Source organism: Heterodontus francisci, chromosome 24 (genome assembly GCF_036365525.1).
Source record: "Heterodontus francisci isolate sHetFra1 chromosome 24, sHetFra1.hap1, whole genome shotgun sequence".
NCBI classification, from domain to species: Eukaryota; Metazoa; Chordata; class Chondrichthyes; order Heterodontiformes; family Heterodontidae; genus Heterodontus; species Heterodontus francisci.
Genome location: NC_090394.1, coordinates 46,812,822 through 46,835,294, shown reverse-complemented (window position 1 = coordinate 46,835,294; position 22,473 = coordinate 46,812,822). Strand labels below are relative to the sequence as shown.

At 42.3% G+C, this 22,473-nt stretch overlaps 1 protein-coding gene across 9 annotated transcripts in view; it reads right to left on the bottom strand.

Annotated features, from left to right (window-relative positions):
• The window catches only part of rbfox1 (RNA binding fox-1 homolog 1), a 1,351,350-nt gene that overhangs the window by 791,661 nt on the left and 537,216 nt on the right, over positions 1 to 22,473 (bottom strand). Inside the window, exon 1 of one of the 9 annotated variants that reach the window (XM_068056122.1) lies at positions 633 to 703. The exons of the other annotated variants lie outside the window; for them this stretch is intronic. The gene's annotated coding sequence lies outside the window, so the exon portion shown is untranslated. Of the gene's footprint in view, positions 1 to 632; positions 704 to 22,473 lie in introns of those variants that run through there. 9 annotated transcript variants of the gene reach the window in all.

Here is a 22,473-nt window from a genome sequence, read left to right as displayed (position 1 = left end):
TCATCATTCGAAACGGCAAATGAATTAGCCTTCGCATAGCACAACATGGCATCACTTACAGACCAGATCAACAGCTGCAAAACATATAGCTTGCATAAAATCAAACACAAATGCAATACAGACTTCATGTTTTGTAGCAAGTTCCTTGTCGTAATACATTAGCAATCTTTAAGAATTTGTCTTCAAATTTCCCTACAGAGAGTCCAGAGCACAAACTCAATCATCTATGGTGTAGGCCAATTCTAAAAGCATATCACATCGATGCCTACTGATGTCAGACTGTGACTGCTACTCTACTGAAAGCCGCAGGGATACTCCCTACCTACTACTCAATGTATAGATATTCTAATATCTACCATAATGGGAAACATATTATTTTGCAAAGAGGCTCTATGAACACAATATTGGGCAGAATTTTACAGACCACCGCCACCACCCCCCCCCCCCCCACCCCGATGTCTTGGATCGTGGTGGAGGGAGCCGGAAAATGCCTCCAGGAGAGGGCCGTCACGCACCCCGATGCCGAGAGAGCCTGGTCCGACATTGCTGGCGGCCGCGAGGCCTCATGGTAGCCCCTGCTGCTTGGTAATGGGACCACCATTAACATATTGAAATAAATTTAAATTAATTACCTTTACGTTCCAGCCGTCTGTCCCAGTGTGATATTCGTGCTGCTGACCAGCACTCCTGCGCCTTTGGATCCCCGTCCGGAGAACCAAGGTATAAAACTGGAGGGGAGGGGCAAGGAGCGGGTTCAAAGTAATATCATTGGTGTATGGGATGGCGGGAAGGGTTATAGTTTAAAGTTTATGTACTTTGGGGGAGGGGGAAGGTCAGGTGGACAAGGTTTTGTGGGGAGAGAGGGCACGTTATTAAGTTAATTGTTATTGGGGGGTGGGAGAGGGGCATGATAAATTAAAAAAATTTTTTTAATTAAATGTTTCTTTAAATATTTAAATTGAATGGTAGGGCTCGAAGCCCTTTAAAAATGGCATCAGCGCTTGCACACAGGCAGCTGATGCTGTTGCCAGGGACGGACAGCCCACCCCCTCCATGTCATTGGCGGGGCGGGGAGGGGATGGTCCGCTCCGGCTATTTAAATGAGCCACCATGCTTAATATCACGGTGGGTCCGCGCCATGCGGCCGGGCTGCCATAGTTTTTGCCCATCGCCGATTTTGGTGGCAGGAGTATAAACTTCAGCCCATTGTATCATACCAGGAAACCTTAAAAACTGCATTGTGAAAGAAAGTTAGATTCAAGAATGGGAGTTTATAGAAGAGATAAATTGATAGCAAAAAGGATATCCCCCATCATTGGCCAGTTGTGTTATCACTTTATATGTCCTGAAGTTCTGGAATTATACATTATACCAGTAGGCTTTAAAAATTGATTTCCTGTTTAAAAAATAAGTTGAAGTTCATCTATTCTGTATACATTATGTTTCCTTGACAGAGTACGTGGGTCAAAATTTGCTGACTAAAGACAAAGGCTGTGAAATTTGACTCCTTAGCAACCGGTTTCTCAGTCCTACGAGTGTCATTTTACCTCCAAAATGGCGTGCATGCGTGGATGCACAATTCTGGTGCTAGCCATGCCAGAAGCAACTTTGGTGAGGGCATTAGCATGCACACAAGGAGCATCCACCAGAAGGGTGTAGAGTAAGCAGATCATGACATCGCTTAACGTGATTTAATGCAAGCGCTGCCATTGTGGAGCTCAATGCTCCAGCTAAAGCCCTCTCTTAACCTCACACAGCTGAAAACATATTTAACAGCAGGAAGGATTCCCTGGACCACCAACCGCCCACTGCCACCACCAGCTCTATTTAATGGAATCATTGACTACTTTCAGGTTTGTTACTGATTGAATTCTACTGGCTGATTATTGTAGAAGTGCTTTGTAGTTTCCAGAGTTGTTTAAAGTTGCTGAAGTCTACAGGGAGTTTTGTGGTTATGTGCTGAAAGGCTTTTTGTCCTAACTTCAAGGATTTTGCACAAACCACTTCATCCCAGACATGGGTGGATCATCCTTAGACTGCAGCATGACAGGGAGAATGTGCAGAGGTGACACAGAGCAGCACTAGCTGCTGCAAGATGGAGGAGGAAGTGGGTGAGAGGGGCTCTCAGCAGGAGGCCATATCCTGCCCCGGATGTCCCGGGGCAATTCTAATACCTCAACCTCTGTGAGGAACAGTGTGTCAAATGTCTCCGCTTTACAAAGGAATCTGAGCTTGTATGAGAGCAGTCTGAGCTTCCACTGCCACAGTCAGATGTTGGTGGCTTCTGCTTGTGCTGCAGTGGAAGCTGAGACATCGTCCATCAGATGTTGCAATGTGATTGGATCCACAGATGTGCTCATGGAGTTGGCCACCCCAATCCACACTGGGTTCCAAGCTCTGCACAAAGCCCTGTGCCAAGTTGGTGCTGGACTCCTCCATGCACCATAACATTGACTGTAGGCCTTCTGCCCTGCCAATCCACCAAGCATACCCATCAGCCTTTTTCTGTAGGGCGCCACATCAAAGTCCTCATCTGAGTCCTCTGCAGTACGATCTATGTGCGACCTTGTCCTCTGCCAAGCTAGCACGTGCGCTACCCTTGTCCAAAGCCCTGGCTGTAGGCCACTCACCAGATATCTCACCGTGCAGATCCTGCCTATATGCTATCCTCTGAAATGCGTGAATGTACCTGAGCTGATAAATTCAACTGAGAGCAAATGGCGATGTTTCTTCTTCATCACTGTCTTGCTGCTCTCAGACTGCTTGTTCTTCCATCTCTGCCTGGCCAGGTTGCAGTTCTTGGGTATCCAAAAGGGGCAAGGCACAAGAGATCGGCTTGTGCTGAGGGGAGGGGTGGGTGGAAACAAGAGGTGCATGCTTAGACCATCTGCAGCTTGTAAATCAGCAGAGATTGTGTGATGAGGGGGAGGTGGAATGTGAGAAGGATGATTAAGTATGAACATACTTTAGTTTCAGCCCCACCTCTGACCACGGCCTCAGTCATGGCCACTTCAATGATGGCAGCCACTGTCTCCATTATCAGAGTAAGGACATGCAGCCGTGCTTCTCCCCTGTTGGTTAGGTGTTGCTGCCTCCAGTTATGTGCCAGCTAGTCCTGCAAGAGAGAGGGAAGTGTTTCAGTGAGTGTGGTGTAATGCGTTTGGGTGATGTGGCTTTCATGGTTGATTAGCTGGCAGTGTGAGATGTGAATGTGAGACTTGCAGCGGTGCTAAGTGTCTGAGGGTGAGGCAAAGCTATGAATATTAAGTATGAATCATGATTGATAGAGATTGTTGGTAGGTGAGTGATGGGGGTATGGTGCATTGAGCCGTTGCTGAGGCTAATGATGCAGTTGGTGGGATATGGCATTTGAAGATTTGGCCATGACCATTTGTGTGAGGTAATTCAACTTTTTGAGGCACTGGATCCGGGTCCTTGGGGCTAGACTCCTGGCATTGACTACATGGCTATCTGATTCTACTGCTTTCACAAAGTTTGTCTGGAAGGCCTCCTGGCCCTTTGTGGATAGATGATATCTCTCCTGCTCTGCACCTCCTGCACCAAGGCCTTCAGTGCAGCACTGAAACATCTTGGAGCCGGTTCTCTTTTCATCTTTTCCAGGTCAGAACTGGTTGTGAAATAACTTGCAGCACCTGCTCCAGCCACAATGCACCTCCCCTAAGAGGTGCAGGCTGCCGTTAACTCATGGTAGTCTCTCACGATTCTCTGCCCCCTGCTCAGCCGTGCAGCCACTCAAGAGACAATTAGTGCTCCAGCAAGCTTCATTAATTTAAATTAGAAAGCAGCACAAAGTTTCCATGCTGGGGTTGCATCAGAAGCAACGGGCACAGAGTTATCTCACATCGCGTTGCCCCTGCCCATTTTCAGGCTCTGTCCAATTTCATGGCCAAAGATTCCAGTCTTACTAGAAAAAGAAGCTCACACTGCACTTCATTCACTACTAATGACAGGGTTGTTTCAATAAATGGGTTAACTTCCTGACACAAAAGAGGTTTGCACAGAACACACGCTTAGTACATTATCTTAGATTTTTGTATGTGTCATCTTTATACTTGTAAAACATTCTCATTTCAATGAGAATGATTAACAGGTCAGAAGAGTTCAAAGGCTGTTTCATGTTTGCTCAGTGCTGAGAATATCTGCATTCTCACAGCCAGGCAATGAAGGAGTTAAATGGTGTATTTTACAGAAGAACCACAATGAAATGATGAAGAAATTAATAGTATAAAATGGAAATCACAATTAACATGCCTTGTTCTTATTTCATTTTCTGGGAAATACTAAGCATTATATTTTAGTTCTCGTCACAATGGTGGATTGGAGCTGGGTGCAAGAATATTTCAAATCATATTGAATTTTTATAATCTAATTACTGGAAAATATGTCTTTTTCCTCTGGGTCACAGATAATGGATGCATTAACTTTTGACTTCCAAATCAGATATTTAATGCTTTCATTTACAAAGAAGTTTCTAAAGATTTTTTTTCCAACCAACCTCTTCTCTAAACAATTACACAACATCTCTTTTCTGTTTCATCAATCCCATTATGAAAATGCATTCTAAATTACATTTTAATGTCAATTACAACCTGTGTGATGTAGCTCTGGTTAAATCTCTTGCACACTATCCTACTCAAAAATGCTGCAGTGGCCTAAAAGTATTCAGTGGAGCAAACTGGTAGTCCATATGATTTCCTCTTTCATTCCTTGGTTGAGCCTGCTTTTTCATAATTTACAGACGAAGTGTTTAATGCCAGGAAAAAAAAAAGAGGTGATGCCCTTGTGTGAATTATAATTGAATTGCTTACACCTTGCGCAGTCTCATAATGATGTTTCTAAAATCAAGCAAACTAATGATAGTAGGTAGGAAGATTAAGTAGAATATTGCACTGCTGATGCAGCATTACTGTTGTTTTTTCAGTCTTTAGAAAACCCTTGCAGGCTCATGACGAGAGAACGGTAAGTACACAGGATCACAAGAACAGTATCCAGCTCGTCTTCTACAACTTGAAGAGAATGATATACCTGGGATTACAAGGCAGCTATTCCATCAAAGGGTTCTGAAGAGGTCATAAATCACCAGGTGGTTATGAATGTCAGCAAAACTCCAGAAACAGATTCACAACGTTTAACTCTTCACCTCAAATGCTACTAATTGTGATACAGTATTTAGATTGCATTACTATATTTTAGGTTTCTTACTTAAGGAAGATGAGCATAGTAGAGGTTGTGTATTGAAAAGGGTAACAAACTTTATTGTGACATTTAAACTGATAGCATATGGCACCACATGTCAGATACTGCAATATTAGGATTGTATTGGGTTGAGGCAGGGGAAGACAAATAGTTTATAGATTTATGTACTGTTCAGTGTCTTTTATACAAAGATCTTCAATGGTAATTAAAACTCAAAAGCATATCTCTTTAGAATACAGCAAGGTCTTTTTAACCTTGTTTATTTATAAAGCTTCCAAACCGAGCCAAATAACGACTTCCCCTTTTCAGAATAAACTAACAGCACTGTGCGGTTATCCCTGCAAGACAATACAGAGAATGTCTTTTATTTATTTTCTGACAGTAATAACTACTTAGCATCAGCTTGTCAGGAGTTTGACAACAGGGATGAGATTTATATTTAGATAATGTATTCACCATCACCACCATTCTATTGCCGAGAACCATTACTGTAACTGTGCTACACCACACCACAGTACAAAAAGTCAACCTTAATTATCTGCTATGTTGGGTTCTATCTGCCCAAGTTGTCAACAAAATTATGTGCTACATACCATGTTTTAACGAGGTATTATCAGTTAGAATTTTACAAGCCAAAACTTCCTGATTGTGGTTGATTCAAAGTACCCATAATGGGCGTGGAATGCAGACTAATAAATCTTTATTGTAACCTGTCAGAAGGGTATTGAGAGTGCAATCTTCATATAGAAAATTGATGCAGAATGCTGTGCCTAACTCAGGTAAGGAAATTTTGATTCATGTTTGCTCCTCACGAACAAATGATAAGCTGAGTGACGTGAGGAATGAATTGTTGCAAATCCATCCAACACATCCTCCATTTTGTTTGTTGCAATTCCTATTTACCAGGATGTGTACTTTTTAAAATACATGAAGCTGTATCTTTTTAAAACAAATCCTGCCTGATTGACTTGTGGCTTGGATGCCACACAATGTTCGCAGCTCTTTATGAGAGCTCATGACTCATTAATGCTTTTTATATATGTTCTCAGGATGCGGGTGACATTGGAAAGGCTGCATTTATTGACCATCCTTAGTTGCCCTGAGGGCATTAAATGTCATCCTTGTACTTTGGGACTGGAATCACATGTAGGCTAGATCAGGCAGGGGTCCCGCCAGGTTCCATCCATGAAGGACATCTGTGAGGCAGTTACTTTGTTTATGACAATCTGGCAGCTTTCATTATTATCTTATGTGGTGCCATCCCCAAAATTAACAACATTAATTAATTTAATTTCCAAACTTGCCATTGGTGGAATGGAACTCATGAGCCTAAAACCTGGTAGGGTCTGCACCCATTCTACTTTGGCAGTAAAACTAACACCCAAGATTCCAATGTGGCATGCATACTCATTATGATCCAGGAACGCCTCACCCGAGATATTGGATCGGGCTGGTTCATAGGTGTCTTAGGGCACATGCTGGAATTATTTAAATTGCTAATTAAAATATCTAAATAAGGGTGCTATGGTTTTTGTAGGAGTGGGTACCCAGCACCTGATTCACTACTGCTGTATCAACAAGGTCACTGAGGCATAAGAACGCCTGCATTACTTTCCCTATGCACAGAACAAAACAGGATGAGAGAACACTGGGCTTCACCTAAGTGACCACAGTAAAGCACTTTGGGACATTGTGAGGTTGTGAAAGGTGCTCTATAAATGCAAGTATTTCTTTTTCTTTCTTTAAGGATTACAGCAGGAGCAGCAGGAGAAGGATCAGGATGAAGAGGAGGAAGAGCAGGAATGGCATCAACCATTAGTGCTCCTATTCTGCCAGAGCTCTCAGAGAGTGACTCAACACTTCACCTGAACCATTCCACCCAACACGAATACACCAACATTTCCATATTCTTTATCACTGCTGTCCAAATTACCACCATCTGATTGCCTTCTTCATTCCAACCTAATGGATCTTGCCCTCATTTTTCTAGAAATATAAATATTAATGATAAATCCATAACAAAAATATTTTAATCAAAACAGCTCAGTTCTGTATCTAACAGTTAACAGATATAATTAAGAACCACGATAGTGCAAGCCCCTTAGTCCCCCTTTTGTGTTCCTATCCAATTGCTCCTACAAAGTGCATCACCAGTGGCTGTAGCTAGGGAGATGGAAGACTATTAAGCTTGAATTGAGGACACTTCAGATTGCCATGATGGATAACTTCAATCAGCTCTTGGCCTTGAGGGTTCAGCTGCAAACTGCAGCATTTTGGAGTAGCAATAATAGAAGCGCTGGTGGAGTGGGTAATGTAGCATTAGGCATGCTGTTCTCCTGAAAGAGAACAGCAGGTGCCTTTCTAATGGGACCAACGCCACTCTTCTCGGTCTGCACCTCAGCACTCCTCCAGCTCTGTATGAGAACAGAGTGCAGGAAGGATGTGACGCTGTGGAAGCCACTATGAATAGTTGTCCCCAAAGACAATTTGGCAGCCGTTAAACTTCCATGGCAGCTGTCAGAGCTCTGAGGAGAAGGTCCATCACAGTGGGTGTCATGAGTTTCTTTGCATTAAGTTTAGCAACATAATGAGGTAAGTGGAATACAGTTCCTTGAAGATCTTTAGAAAGTTTATTCACAGCTAAACTAGTACATACAATACAGAGAAAACTATGCACAGAACCTTTGTCCAGGGTGTTGCTGTGCCAAGTGACTGTCAGCTGAGCCTAGTGCTTGCAGATGCTATTGTCCAACGACAATGGCTTCGTATTTCCTGCCATCTTCTTGCATCGCATCAACGCTGTCAACTTTCTTTTTCGCCAAGAGGTCTTTTTGAAATGCTTCAATAGATGTTGATACAATCACCAACTCCATTATTTGCTCAGACAGCTCAGTTTCTGAAATATCACATTCGTTGCCCTTACTATGGCATCTACTGATGAATTGTCTATTGATTCCTGTGGCTGTTGCCTGTTGAACATCAATTCCAGGCAATGAATTCTAAAATTCACTCTTACTCGAAGCTGATCTTCTAGCACCTTCCATATCTCTGTGGGATCTTTCTGGTCCTCTTCAGATAAGCCAGAGATATTGATTCTGTATAACCCCCATTTCCAACTGCTATCAGTATTTTCACAGCCTGCTTCTCTGGTTCTGCAACCGCTTGGTCTGTGAAGCATAACTGGATTCTCTGTTTAAAACTTTAAACTTGGATAGGATATCATTGGCCTTCCAATTCATGCCGGAAAACTTGATATCCATCCTTCTGCTGTTCTTTTGCTTTCTGCTCTATATTTAACTTTGTTCAGCGCTGTGTGTGCCTTCAGCACAGTACTTATTCTGACTTTTCTATTTGTAGCTTAAAACTTGTTTTAAAACTTGTTCTATTAACTCTGCACTGTTCCCCTTTAAGAAATTCTTTTCTTCAGGCTAGCTGCTTTGACGGATTATAACAGGTGCTTGACAGGGTTCTCTGTTTTTTCCCTTTCAGCACTTTGCTTGCATGTTTGCACAGCCGTTCGATAGGTAGTTCAAGGATTTTCCCCTCTGCTTTCTTTTTGCTAGAGTTTATTTATCTTCACACTTGACTGGCTTAATGATTTTTTCAGCTTGCGCGCTTTTCAGGATTTCGCCCTATTTTGCTCTCACTCACATGAAGCCTTTAGAAAATGAATTTATTTTTAACCTCTTCAAAGGCTTTTATTTTACAGGGATTTCTCGATTGTGGGCACAATGACTTACCCGTTCACTTGCTTTTCGGCCATGCTTCTGTTCTCTGGAGCTTTTCTCAGCCTTCAAAGGTATGTAGCTTTCTTTCACTCTTTTCAGGTGCTGTTTTAAAGTTTCTTCACTTGTTTGCTGTTTTACCCCTGGTCTTCAAGCTTATATCGTGTCTTTTCACAACTGCTGCCATCATATCATGAGTTTCTTTGTGTTATCTTAAGCAACACAAAGATGTATGTGGATTCCAGTTCCTTGAAGATCTCTAGATGGTTTATTAACAGCTAAATTAGTACATACAATACATAGCAAACTATATACAGAACCTTTGTTCAGGGTGTTGCTGTGCCGAGTGATTATGGCTTCTAGTCACATGTAATGAGGTAGGATTAATAAGAGATCACGTAGTTAAGGAACCTCGAGGGGGAAGTGATCATAACATGGTAGAATTTCAAATTCAGTTTGAGAGTGAGCAACTCGGGTCTCAAACCAGTGTCTTCAACTTAATCAAGGGCAATTACAGAGGTATGAAGAAAGAGTTGTCTAAAGCGGGCTGGGAAATAGACTACAGGGAAAGTCAGTGGCAGACTTTTAAGCAGATATTTCATAACACTCAGCAAACATTTATTCCAGTCAGAAGGAAGGACTCGATGAGAACGATGAACCTCCCGTAGATAACAAAGGATGTTAAGGAGAGTATCAAATCAAAAACAAAGGCGTACAAAGCGGTGAAAGCTAGTGGTAGGCCAGAGGATTGGGAATTTTTTACAAACCAGCAGCGGATGACTAAAAAACGAATAAAGAGGGAGAAAATTGATTATGAGAGTAAATTGGCAAGAAATATAAAAACAAACAGTAAGAGCTTCTACGGGTTTATAAAAAGGAAGAGAGTAGCTAAAGTAAGTGTGGGACTATAGAGGATGAGACTGGGGAATTAATAACAGGGAACAGGGAAATGGCAGATAATTTAAACCAATATTTTGCATCGGTCTTCAAGGTGAAGGACACTATAAACATCCCAACAATAATCGATGAACAAGGTGTAAATGGGAGGGAGGAACTTATAACAGTCTCCATCATGAGGGAAAAGGTACTTGACAAACTGATGGAACTAAAGGCAGACAAGTTGCCAGGACCTGATGGCCTGCATCCAAGGGTTTTAAAAGAAGTGGCTGCAGAGATAGTGGAGGCATTGCTCATAATATACCAAAACTCACTGGATTCCGGTAGGGTACCAGCGGATTGGAAAACCGCTAAAGTGACGCCTCTATTCAAGAAAGGAGGGAGACAGAAAATGGGAAACTACAGACCAGTTAGCTTAACATCAGTCATTGGGAAAATGCTAGAGTCCATTATTAAGGAAGAAATAGCAGGACATTTAGAAAAACATAATGCAATCAAACAGAGTCAACATGGTTTTATGAAAGGGAGATCATGTTTGACAAATTTGTTAGAGTTCTTTGAGGATATAACAAGCAGAGTGGATAAAGGGGAACCGGTAGGTGTAGTCTATTTGGATTTTCAGAAGGCGTTCGATAAGGTGCCACATAAAAGGTTATTGCACAAAATAAGAGCTCAGGGTATTGGGGGTAATGTGTTGGCATGGATTGAGCACTGGCTACCACACAGAAGGCAGAGAGTCGGGATCAATGGGTCTTTTTCAGGATGGAAAGCTGTAACTAATGGGGTACCACAAGGATTGGTCCTTGGACCTCAACTATTTTTTATCTATATTACTGTCTTGGAGGAAGGGACAGAGTGTAGTGTATCCAAATTTGCTGACAATACAAAAATAGGTGGGAAGGCAAGTTGTGATGAGGACACAAAGAATCTGCAAAGGGATATAGATAGGTTAAGTGAGTGGGCAAAAACTTGGCAGATGGAGTTCAATGTGGGAAAGTGTGAGGTCATCCACTTTGGTAGGAAGAGTAAAAAGGCAGATTATTATTTATATGGAGAAAGACTACAAAATACTGCAGTACAGAGGGATCTGGGTGTTCTTGTACATGAAACACAAAAAGTTAGTATGCAGGTGCAGCAAGTAATTAGGAAGGCAAATGGAATTTTGGCCTTTATTGCTAGGGGGTTAGAGTTTAAAAATAGGGAAGTCTTGTTACAACGGTACAGGGTGTTGGTGAGGCCACACCTGGAGTACTGTGTACAGTTTTGGTCCCCGTATTTAAGGAAGGATATACTAGCATTGGAGGCAATTTAGAAAAGGTTCACTAGGCTGATTCCTGGGATGAAGGGGTTGTCTTATCAAGAACGGCTAAACAGGTTAGGCCTTTATTCATTGGAGTTTAGAAGAATGAGAGGTGATCTTATTGAAACATATAAGATTCTAAGGGGGCTTGATAGGGTAGATGTTGAGAATATGTTTCCACTGGTGGGGGATTCTTGAGCTAGGGGACATAGTTACAGAATAAGGGGTCACACATTTAAAACTGAGATGCGAAGGAATTTCTTCTCTCAGAGGGTGGTGAATCTTTGGAATTCTCTACCTCAGAGAGTTGTGGAGGCTAGGTCACTAAATGTATTCAAGGGGGAGGTAGATAGATTTTTGAAATCTCGGGGTGTCAAGGGTTATGTGGAGCAGGCCCAAAAGAGGAGTTGAGGCCTAGGACAGATCAGCCATGATATTATTGAATGGCGGGGCAGGCTTGAGGGGCTGAATGGCCTACTCCTGCTCCCATTTCTTATATGCTTATGACTACATCCTGGTACTTAGCTCATTTGCATACTGTGTGCTTAAAGGGACATCACTCTTAAAGCGATCATACAACAGTGGGCAGCACTGTCATATTCATGTAGCTGAACTTTCTGTATATGTTGGGCAGAAATGTCTTCATGTTCTGCATGAAACCCTGAAATAAGCTTGACCTGGACTCCTCAATGCTCCGTGGCATTTTGGGCATGCTTGCTGGAAGGTGCCCAGTGTTTTTAACATTCCTGGTATATGCCCATCAGCTTTCTTTGTTAGCTTTGGGGACTCAAATTCAGTGACCAGGCATTTGTGGCATACTGTCCCTCTGTTCTAACCTCTGCAAACTCATGGACAGAGATTCGCCATGTGAAAGCTTATCCACCAGCCTATGCTCTAAAGTACCTATGGTGTCGATCTCTGAGTTGTTGCTTGCAAGGGTCAAATTGAATGATGTAGTATCATCAAGAAGGTTGGCCTCCTCTTCCTGAAGTGACTGAAGTATTTCCGCATTTTTACAGAGATAGCACTCATTGCACATGTGCATTGTATTAATGTAGTCCCAGCACAGGTTTTATGTGCTGCTTGCGACTGAGTGAACAGGTGTGTGTGGTGCGCACCACAACCCCTGCACACCAGTTATCAGGCAAAATAGAATTTCTAACTCATGAACACTAGGTTGCTAGTCAAACATCATAACCATGAGGCTACCATACCCAATCAATCCTTATCACAAGTTACCTCCTTCCTTAATTAAATGAAGTGCCCTGCCATCCTCTTCATTTTATTCAGTGAGTCCCCATACAGTTTGTTTGTATCTTGGATAATAATATGGTAGCCTAGTTGTTGTAGAAATAGGTTAGTCTATATATAAATATTAGCACAAAGGGTGGCCATTCATCCAGTGTTATACTGGATTTCAGTGCAGCTGGCCTCACTCTGGTACCAGATGGCCTTAAGTCCGGTATTTTGAATTTTGCAACACAGCAGCCCAGCCGGAGGGAAAGGTCCATCCATTCACGAGTACTCGCCGACCAATGTGGAGATGATTTAAAATGAATGATATAAAAATCAACCAATTAGAGGCTGGGCAGTTCCAATAGGCCACCCTACCAGCCTCATTGGTGAAATGTTGGCCATGAAATAATTTCCAGGTCAGCGAATGCCCACGAGAAAAGGTCCTATCGGATCTGTCCAGTATCCTTATGACGCCGCCCTCAAAATTACGCGATGTTGTCCTACCAACCTCACTGGCTAATATCAATGTCAGTCATTGAAAAATATTTCCAGGTCAGTGAGTGCCCACGAAAACTATGCTAGTGTTATCCTCATCACCACACCCACCACCATTCACAAATTTAAAATGCCCCCCCATTGTTGATATTGTTATTAGATTATTCTACTACATATATTAGTCATTAGTAGAGTTATTGTTGGCAACTAATATTTAAACTTTATCAATAATATAATTCAAGGCATGAAAAAATGCAACTGCAATGCTCTGTGTTAGATTGAATTAATTCTATCAGCAGGCCTTAGGCTCATAGCCATTTTTGCGTGTGCACATGTGCGAGGGCTGGTTGGGCGTGGTGAGGTCTGTGTCTAGTATTCCTGTCCTCTGCCAGTGGCCACCTAAAAAGAGAAAATCAGCCACTCTAGGATTTGCCTGTACTTGTTCAGATGTTTTCATATGACTTATACTTGCACAAGAAGGGATTAGTGGGTGGCAGCCACCTGCAACAGAAACAACAGAAGCATGAGGATGAGACTACTTGTAAGAGAAAGTATGAAAAATATTACCTGGTTTGATAAGGATTACCTGCTCTTACTGATGTGATATTCTAATGTACAGAAAATGTTATTGCATGATGTCATTGCTGACATTCAATGTGACAGCAGAAGCCAGATTTCTTGCATTCTTTGCAGACTGTGAGAAACTGAGTAAAGTACTAAACAAGAAAATGAATGGTGGCTGTGTACGCAGAACTAAACAAAGTAAGCTCACACATTAGCTAATATCTTAGAGAGAAAAAGTTGCAAGATTCAGCTTCAGTGCTGCAGGGAGGTGAGGCCGGGCACTGAATATACATGTCTATGGTGTCCTGTGAATCTTCTTAGTTTAATTTTAATAATTAATGATAAACTCGAATAATTTTAACAGTATTCATATCTAATTGTCACCAAATGATATTTCATGTCCAATTATGACTCTGACATGAAAAGCTAATAAAACTTATGGAAAAGACTGGTGGGTGTGGAGATAGCAGAAGGACTTGCCATAATCTTCCCTAGATATGGAGGAGCTGTCAGAAGATTGGAGAGTGACAAATTTTATTTTATTTTATTTAGAGATACAGCATTGAAACAGGCCCTGTGGCCCGCTGAGTCTGTGCCAACCAACAACCACCCATTTATAATAATCCTACATTAATTCCATATTTCCTACCACATCCCCACCATTCTCCTACCACCTACCTATACCAGGGGCAATTTACAATGGCCAATTTACCTATCAACCTGCAAGCCCTTGGCTGTGGGAGGAAACCGGAGCACCCGGCAGAAACCCACATGGTCACAGGGGGAACTTGCAAACTCCACACAGGCAGTACCCAGAACTGAACCCAGGTCGCTGGAGCTGTGAGGCTGCCGTGCTAACCCACTGCGCCGCCCTTTACGTGACACCTTTATTCAAGAAAGGGTGTAAGGACAGTCCGAGAAACTACAGGCCAGTTACCTTAACATCAGTGGTGGGTAAGGTTTTAGAAACAATAATCAAGAAAAAAAATCAACAGGCACTTGGAGAGGTTTGAGCTAATTAAGGAGAGCCAGCACAGATTTGTAAAAGGCTGATCATGTTTGACTAATATAATTGAATTTTTTGATGAAGTGACAGAGAAGGTTGATGAAGGGAATGCAATGGATGTTGTCTGTATGGATTTTAAGAAAGCATTTGATAAAGTACCATATAAAAGGCAGGTTAACAAAATTGAGGCTCATGGAATAGGAGGGTCAGTGTTCAATTGGATAAACAAATTGGCTAATGGACAGAAAACAGCGAGTCATGGTAAATAGTTATTTATCAGAATGGAGGATGGTCGACAGTTGGGTTCCCCAAAAGTCAGTGCTAGGACCACTGCTTTTCTTGGTGTATTTAAATGACTTGGATCTTGGAATACAGAGTAGCGTTTCAAAATTTGCGAATGATACCAAACTTGGAGGAGTGGCAAACAGTGAGGATGATATGAACTGCTTGCAACAGGACACAAATAGGCTAGCAGAATGGGCAGACAAGTGGCAGATGGAATTTAGTACAGGTAAGTGTGAGGTGATGCATTTTGGCAGAAGGGATAGGGTGTGGCAATATAGACTTAATGGTGCACTTCTAAAGAGCGCACAGGAAAAGAAGGACCTGGGTGTTCAAGTGCATCGATCTTTGAAGTTGGTAGAACATATTGTAAAAGTGGTTAGCAAAGCATATGGGATCTTGGGCTTCATAAATAGAGGCACAGAGTACAAAAGCAGGAAATTTATGCTAAACCTTTATAAAGCCCTGGTTAGGCCCCAACTAGAGTACTGTGTCCAGTTCTGGACTTTAGGAAGAATGTGAGGGTCCTTGAGAGGGTGAAGAGGAGATTTACCAGAATGGTTCCAGGGATGGGAGATTTTAGTTACAAGGTTAGGTTGGAAAAGCTGGCGTTGTTCTCCTTAGAGAAAAGGGGAGATTTGACAGAGGTGTACAAGATTATGACAGGCTAGGTAAGTTAGACAAGAAAAAACTCTTCCCATTAACTGATGGTACAAGGATTAGGGGACAGGGATTGAGGGTTTTGGGCAAGAGATGCAGGGAGAATGTGAGGAAGAACTTTTTTATGCAGAGAGTGGTAATGACCTGGGACTCGCTGCCCACAAGGGTGGGGGAAATGGAGAAAATCAATGGCTGGAATTTTGCACTTGTCGGACGGGAGCCATCCATCGACCGGAAAGTCGGTGGTGATCCCACCTCCACCAGGCCTAGGGATCCAGACTGGATTTTATGGTACCCAGGTCCCTAATTGGTCTTGGGTGTGACTTCCACCTTACTGAGGCAGGAAGTCCTGCCTAATGGAGTTGCCAGCCAATCAGGATTACAGCCCAGCTTCAAGATCAACATGACGCTGAGGACAGAAAAGAGGTAATTTTTGGGGCCTTGCTGGGGGCAATTGGTTGGGCCCTGGTGAGGCAAGGGGGGGGGGAGGGTCAATTGGTTGAGTGGGGGGCGTGTTGGGCGTTGAGGTGGTTGGGGCATCAGGGGTGGCCCTCCATCGGGCACATGGTGCCCGATTAGGAGGGCCCCTCCCCCAGGCCATCAGAAGACCGTCAACTTTTAACAGGTGGCTTTTTTCAGGCCTGGGCCGCCCGCCTGTCAAGGGTAAAATCCCCGTGGTGGTAGGCAGAGGCCCTTAAATGACTGTTGACTGGCTACTTAAGGGCCTTGATTGGCCTGGGGCGGGTGGGCCGTTTCTTGCCGCTGCTGCCCGCGTAAAATGGCGGCGGAGATGGAGGCAGGAGCGGGTTGGGAAGGTACCGTGAGCCTCCCACTCCATTTTACGACCCCCCCCCGGCCCCCCTGCCATCAGCCCGCTCTTTGTGGGGTGGGGGGGGGGGGGAGAAAAATTCCAGTCAATGATTTCAAAAGGAAATTGGATGAAGCAAATAAACTTGCAAGGCTATGGGAAGCGAGTGGAGGAGTGGGACTGACCAGATTGCTCTGCAGAGAGCCAGCGTGGTCTTGATGGGCTGAATGGCCTCCTTCTATGCCATAAATTACAATATGACTCTAAATTAATGAAGTCAGTGAACTGGTTTGTATTTTTAATTTGTGTATGGGAGAAGAAAAGACACTGTTTCGTTGTACTGGAAATAACTTACACAGAGACTCTACTTAATTGTCTCTGTTGTCTCACTCCTTTATTGAATATAACCTCCCAACAGAGATGGCAGTATTACAATATGATAAGCAGGGAGGCGGTGGCACAGTGGTAATGTCACTGGACTAGTAATCCAGAGGCTTAGGCTAGTGTTCTGAGGACATGCATTTGAATCCCACCACGGCAGATGGTGAAATTTGAACCGAATTAATAAAATATCTGGAATTAAAAAGCTAGTCCAATGGTGACCATGAAACCATTGCCGATTGTTGTGAAAAACCCATCTACTTCACTAATGTCCTTTAGAGAAGGAAATCTGCCATCCTTACCTGGTCTGGCCTACATGTGACTCCAGACACACAGCAATGTGGTTGACTCTTAATAGCCCTCTGAAATGGCTTAGCAAGCCACTCAATTCAAGGGCGATTCAGGATGGGCAATAAATGCTGGCCTAGCCAGTGACACCCACATCCCACAAATGAATTTTTAAAAAGCTCTCATCATATACTATACTCTCTGCACACTTAAAAAAATTCCCTCACAATACAATATGACTCAACTAATCTCAATTATAACTGTAATTTAACAGGTTGGGTTGCATTTTTGTTTTTCCTGCTATCACAACCAATACATTGATTGGTACAACCAGAGTAAAGCACATGTAAAAAAAAATATTTTGCCTCAACACTGGAATATGTATGATGAAAGTCATCATTTGACAAGAAATAATGAAAAAGAAAACCTCTTTCCTGAAATAACACTGCAATAAGTATATGGATCTTGTGTTCTGTGTACTATTTGCATACACACAATATCCAACTGCATTACTTCAAGCTTTTCAACATACTATTTAGTCTAATGGCCTTTCATTCAACAGCAAAATAATAAAAAACTTAACCTCTCTTGGAATGGGAAGTAGGTTTATACTTCCAATTTCCTAATTCCTCTTGAACTTATTGCTTCTTCTTTCCTACATACTCTCAATTAACCTATCTGGCTTCTTTCTCTTTCTGTCTGGGTATCTTCTCCCATTTCTATTTCTATGAGCTTGACTGCTCTCTCGACATCTCAGACTGTGATAAACCTGAACTTTGACTTTGATTACCAACTCCACTTAACAGTTGGGACTGTGACATTGACTGATTAATCTTAGTCAAAGCCCCAGCTCACTTTGCTCTAACGGTAGATTCTATGATACCAGCAAACTTTCAATTTCTTTGTGACTTTCTCTTTCTTCTTAACTTCCACTTGGGACTGTAGGAGGAATTTGGACTATCGGAGGGTTACCATGCTCTCCATTCATTGGATTCCCTCATTCAAGCAAATGATCTACATGACACTGATGTAATCTCTCTCCAATCTTCACTAGATACATGAATGCACCTAGCCTCTTAACAACAACTCCAAACACATACGTCTTCTTATCACCTCAGTGGTTTTTCACCATGACCTTCTGACCAGCGCTGAATTCTAAAAGTTTCATGCCTGGTATATCATGACTCATCTTCACTTTGTCCTCTTTTCTCTTACTTTACTATTGATGTCAGGCTTAAGCAAACTTAACTTTGTCCCAGGAGCATGTTTAAAAGCTAACTCATAAGGTGAGCAACCTGTTGCAGACTGTGGGGTTATTCTGTAAGAAAACAGAAAATTGCCTAGCCTGTGTCGAACGGAAACATGGGAATCATTGCCTAGCTTGTCACCTAGCAAATACTTTTGCAAAACCTCTTCACAATCTGCACATTCCTTTCTGCAACACCATTCGATGCTGGGTGACATGGTGGTACCAGAGTGCATTTCATTCCATTCTTACTCAGAAATATTCTAACGTAAACTGCGGGCCATTGTCTGACGCCAGCACTTCTGGCAACCCATAAATTGCAAACCAACTTCTCAAAACTGCAACAGTTTTGGTACTTGTGGTATTGGGCATAAAGTAAACATTTATCCACTTGCCATAGCTATCAACAAAACAAAGTACTCTTTTCCATCCAGTTCAAATAAATTGACATATACTCGTTCCTATGGTTTCCTTGTGTCTGACCACTAATGAAAGGAACTTTGGGTGGATCATTTCTCATTCTGAAACATACTTTGCAACTTTTCACCAATTCTTCAATATCTCTGTCTATCTTTGGATACCAAAAATAGCTTCTTGCTACTGCTTTCGTACAGACTCTCTATCCCTGTGTGCTCTTGATGTAGTTCCTCTAACAATCGCTCTCTAAATCTTGGTGGAATAATGACTCTTAAATGCCAACACTCAGTTCATTTCTATGTGTGCAATACTCCTGTAGTTTCTCATCATTACACTGGTTAGGACAACCATTCATGACATAATTTAGCACTATAATTTAGCACCACATCCCTGTGAGTTTCTTAAATAAAAGCAAAATACTGCAGATGCTGGAAATCTGAAATGAGTTTCTTCCTTGATTTCTCTGGCAAACACTGGCATGTCATTTGTGTATGTAAAGTAATTAACAAGTAATTCAGTGGCTAAAAATGAATCAGTCTTCATGGGAAATCTTGAAAGAATGTCCTCATTAGCATGATCTGTTGACTTATGATATTTAATTTTGTACAGATAGGTCATCAAAATTAACTCCCACCTCTGAAGCTATGGTGCCACTGGGGATGGTACCCCCTTGTTTGAACCAAATATGATTGTAAGGGATTGGTAGTCAGTTAACAAGGTGAGTTTCCTACCATAACTACCGCAACGGGTGCAGCCCATTCACTGCTCTTCACCTTCTTAATTGCCCCTGATTTTTCCAATCTATCTAACTGTTCACTTACTGCTTCAACTGGGCATAAGGTACTGACCTAGCCATGCAAAATGTCGGCTGTACATTCTCTTTTATCTTAACTTTAGCCTTGTGATGCCTAATTTTATCATTTGGTCCTCCTTGCTCAAAAGCTACTTTGTGCTCTCTTAGCACTTTCTCCATGTCAGACATACTCTTACCAATCCCTACTGTAAATAACTGAATCCAGTTTAATTGTATCTTAAGTCAATTCCTTCCCATCATGGAGACTTTGTTCCCTCCAGCTACTACTAATGGCAAGTAATAGGATGCATCATCATATTCCACCCTAACACTAACTTGACATACCACTGGGATACTGTTATTGGAATGACTAGTCAGTTTCACGCCAGTTTTGCATAAAGGAATACGACTTAGGGATTTCTTGTACTCTCCTTCCAGACACTGCTGCAGCTGTATCAATGACAAGAGTAACACATGAATCTTCTACTTTCATTTCTACTGTGGGCACTGGAATTATACCTTCAGCCCTATTACTCGCATCAAGCATGTGTTGTTTTTGTTACTCTCTGACGGAGTATAACTCTTGATCTCGCTGCTCAATAACATCAGCATCTGTTTCCATAACTATCATATGCACATTCAAGGATTTCCAGGCTCCCAAACTAGCTTTTGATGTACCCCAACCTCAACCTGGTGATTAAATGTGAACTGATGCTTGGTGCAGACTGGTGCTAGATAGCGACCTGGAGCTTGACCACAACCTGGAGCATTACTGTTTCCTCTTCACCTGCATGCCATCTGGATATAACCAACTTTTCCACAGGCATAGCACTTTAACTGGGAATGGAGACATTTAGATCGTTTGTGTCTACCATGGTGACAGTAACATCTGAACTTCTGACTCTGAGGCTGTGGACTTGGCTGATGTGGCCTGGATCCCACTGAAATCTGATGGCCCTCACCTGCCAGCTTGGGAAAAGTTGCAATTTGCAACTATCTTTTTCTGTCTTTCCCATGGCCGTGGCCTCATCGCAGGCCTTCCTCCATGTCCTCCAAGTTAAGAATGTAATCTGCTACAGACTCACTTGGCAACTGTTTCCTTTGATGGAATGCAATTCTCAGTGTGAGTTCATTCTTGGTCATGCCATAATAGGTGTCCCGAATTATCTTTTATTTTGGCATATGTCATAGTATTCGGGTCTGGTTAGACACTACATCAAAGGCGTTTGGCCCCATCATAGTGAGGAGGACATTAACTTTATCCTCATTGCCTATTTTATTTGTTTTCATCCAAATGTTAAGCATTCATTCATAATTACACCAGTCCTCTTTGTCAGGGTTGAATTCCCCCATTGATCCCAAATAAGCATTTTGTGTCTTTTTTTAATGCAACTACATTTCACCACTCAGTCTAAATTCACATCAGCTCACACACAGTTCACATCTGACTCACTGAGCCATGCAGGAATGTGACATGTGCACATGGAGCAATCTTTCTAAACCACTCAAACATCCTCAAATTTAACTTGCGCTCCTTGACTATTCCAATGAAATGTAAAAAAAAACTATCCCTTCCTTCCTCGTTGCCATCTTTTTGTTGTGTTTGGACTGGAAATAACTTACACAGAGACTCTACTTAATCAGCCATGTTGTCTCACTCCTTTATTCAATATTACCTCCCAATAGAGAGGGCAGTATTACAAAATGATCAATTCTTACCATATACTACAGGCACAAAAGGAATCTGGAGCAGCTGTAGTGAAAGGAGCAGGGCAGAGTAAAACCTTGCAATTTCAGCTCGGTCACAGTTACTACTAGTAATATTAAATGTTAATTACTCACAAAATGGCTCCATTCACGTGCAGTTAAGGATTGATTGTGAGGATAAAAAAAGTTTCTTCATTTGAAGCAGCAACAAAGGCTTATGCCTTTATATTTCACTACATCGTTGCAGGTAAACATTACTAATTTGTTTTTATCACTGCTTCCCTCAAACAAGTATACGTTCTGTACTAATTTGAGAGGTTTGTGGTGTTGTAATTAAACTCAGAGCTTCAGGGATAAATTCAGAGAGCTGGAAAATCGGCTGAGGTCATTGCTAGCACACTTTAGCTCTGATTTTACCTCCTCACCTCTCAATGAGAACTGAGCATGGAGGGGGTGGGGGGGGTGGGGGTGGTGGCCAAAATAGGAGCAGAGAACTTATCACCTGTTCACACCACACTCCCACAGATGCTATTTTAAATGGCAGGTTGTAGATAGCTTGTGAGGTGAGGCTCTCATCAATATTCAAAAATCAGGTCTGATGATGTCATTCGGATCCTGTCTTGATTTTAACCCTGGGCTGTTGAGTTGTTCTTGGTGCTCGCCATGCTGAGGAAAGCTATCGCAAAATGAATCCAGGACCAGAAAGCTACAGCTTTTAAACTTTTAATGATTTCCTCGTGGGTCAGAAAATGGAGTACTCCTTCAAGTCCTAGAAGGAAATCGTATGTCTCCCCTGCCCCGAACCTCACCCCACCTCCTCAACCCAACCACATTTGTCTCTTGACCCTACCTGCCACAGCTTCCTGCCAGCCAAATTCCCTCCCCTGCCCACTAGCCCAGGTACTGATTCTGGTCAGGTTTAGATTCTGAGCGTCACTTGAAACTATCAAGATACAACTTAGTGAAAATGTTGCGGATTTATGAAATTCCCAGTCTACCACAGTATTCACACCACAAGGATAACATTCCATGGGATCTGAGTCACGATAATATTACAATATGCAATCTGAATCACAGAGATATTACAGCACAATGTACAAACCAGCGTGATATCCATCTGTAAGATGGCATTGTTTGCGATCTATGTTGTGATACTATTGATCTCGAATTTGCTGGAGAGGGGCATCTCACAGCGGCCACATTCATTATAATTTCCTTCTCACCCTTCAGCTTGAAAATATTTAGCCCCAAGTTGCAGATAACAGAGCACCTGAGACTGAGTGAACCAACAGTCTATCTCCTTAACCAAGGAGATTAAAAGAAAGAAAGACTTGCATTTATATAGTGCCTTTCATGACCTAAGGTCATCCCAAAGTGCTTTACAGCCAATTAAGTACTTTTGAAGTGTAGTCATTGTTGTAACATAGGAAACACAGCAACTAATTTGCACA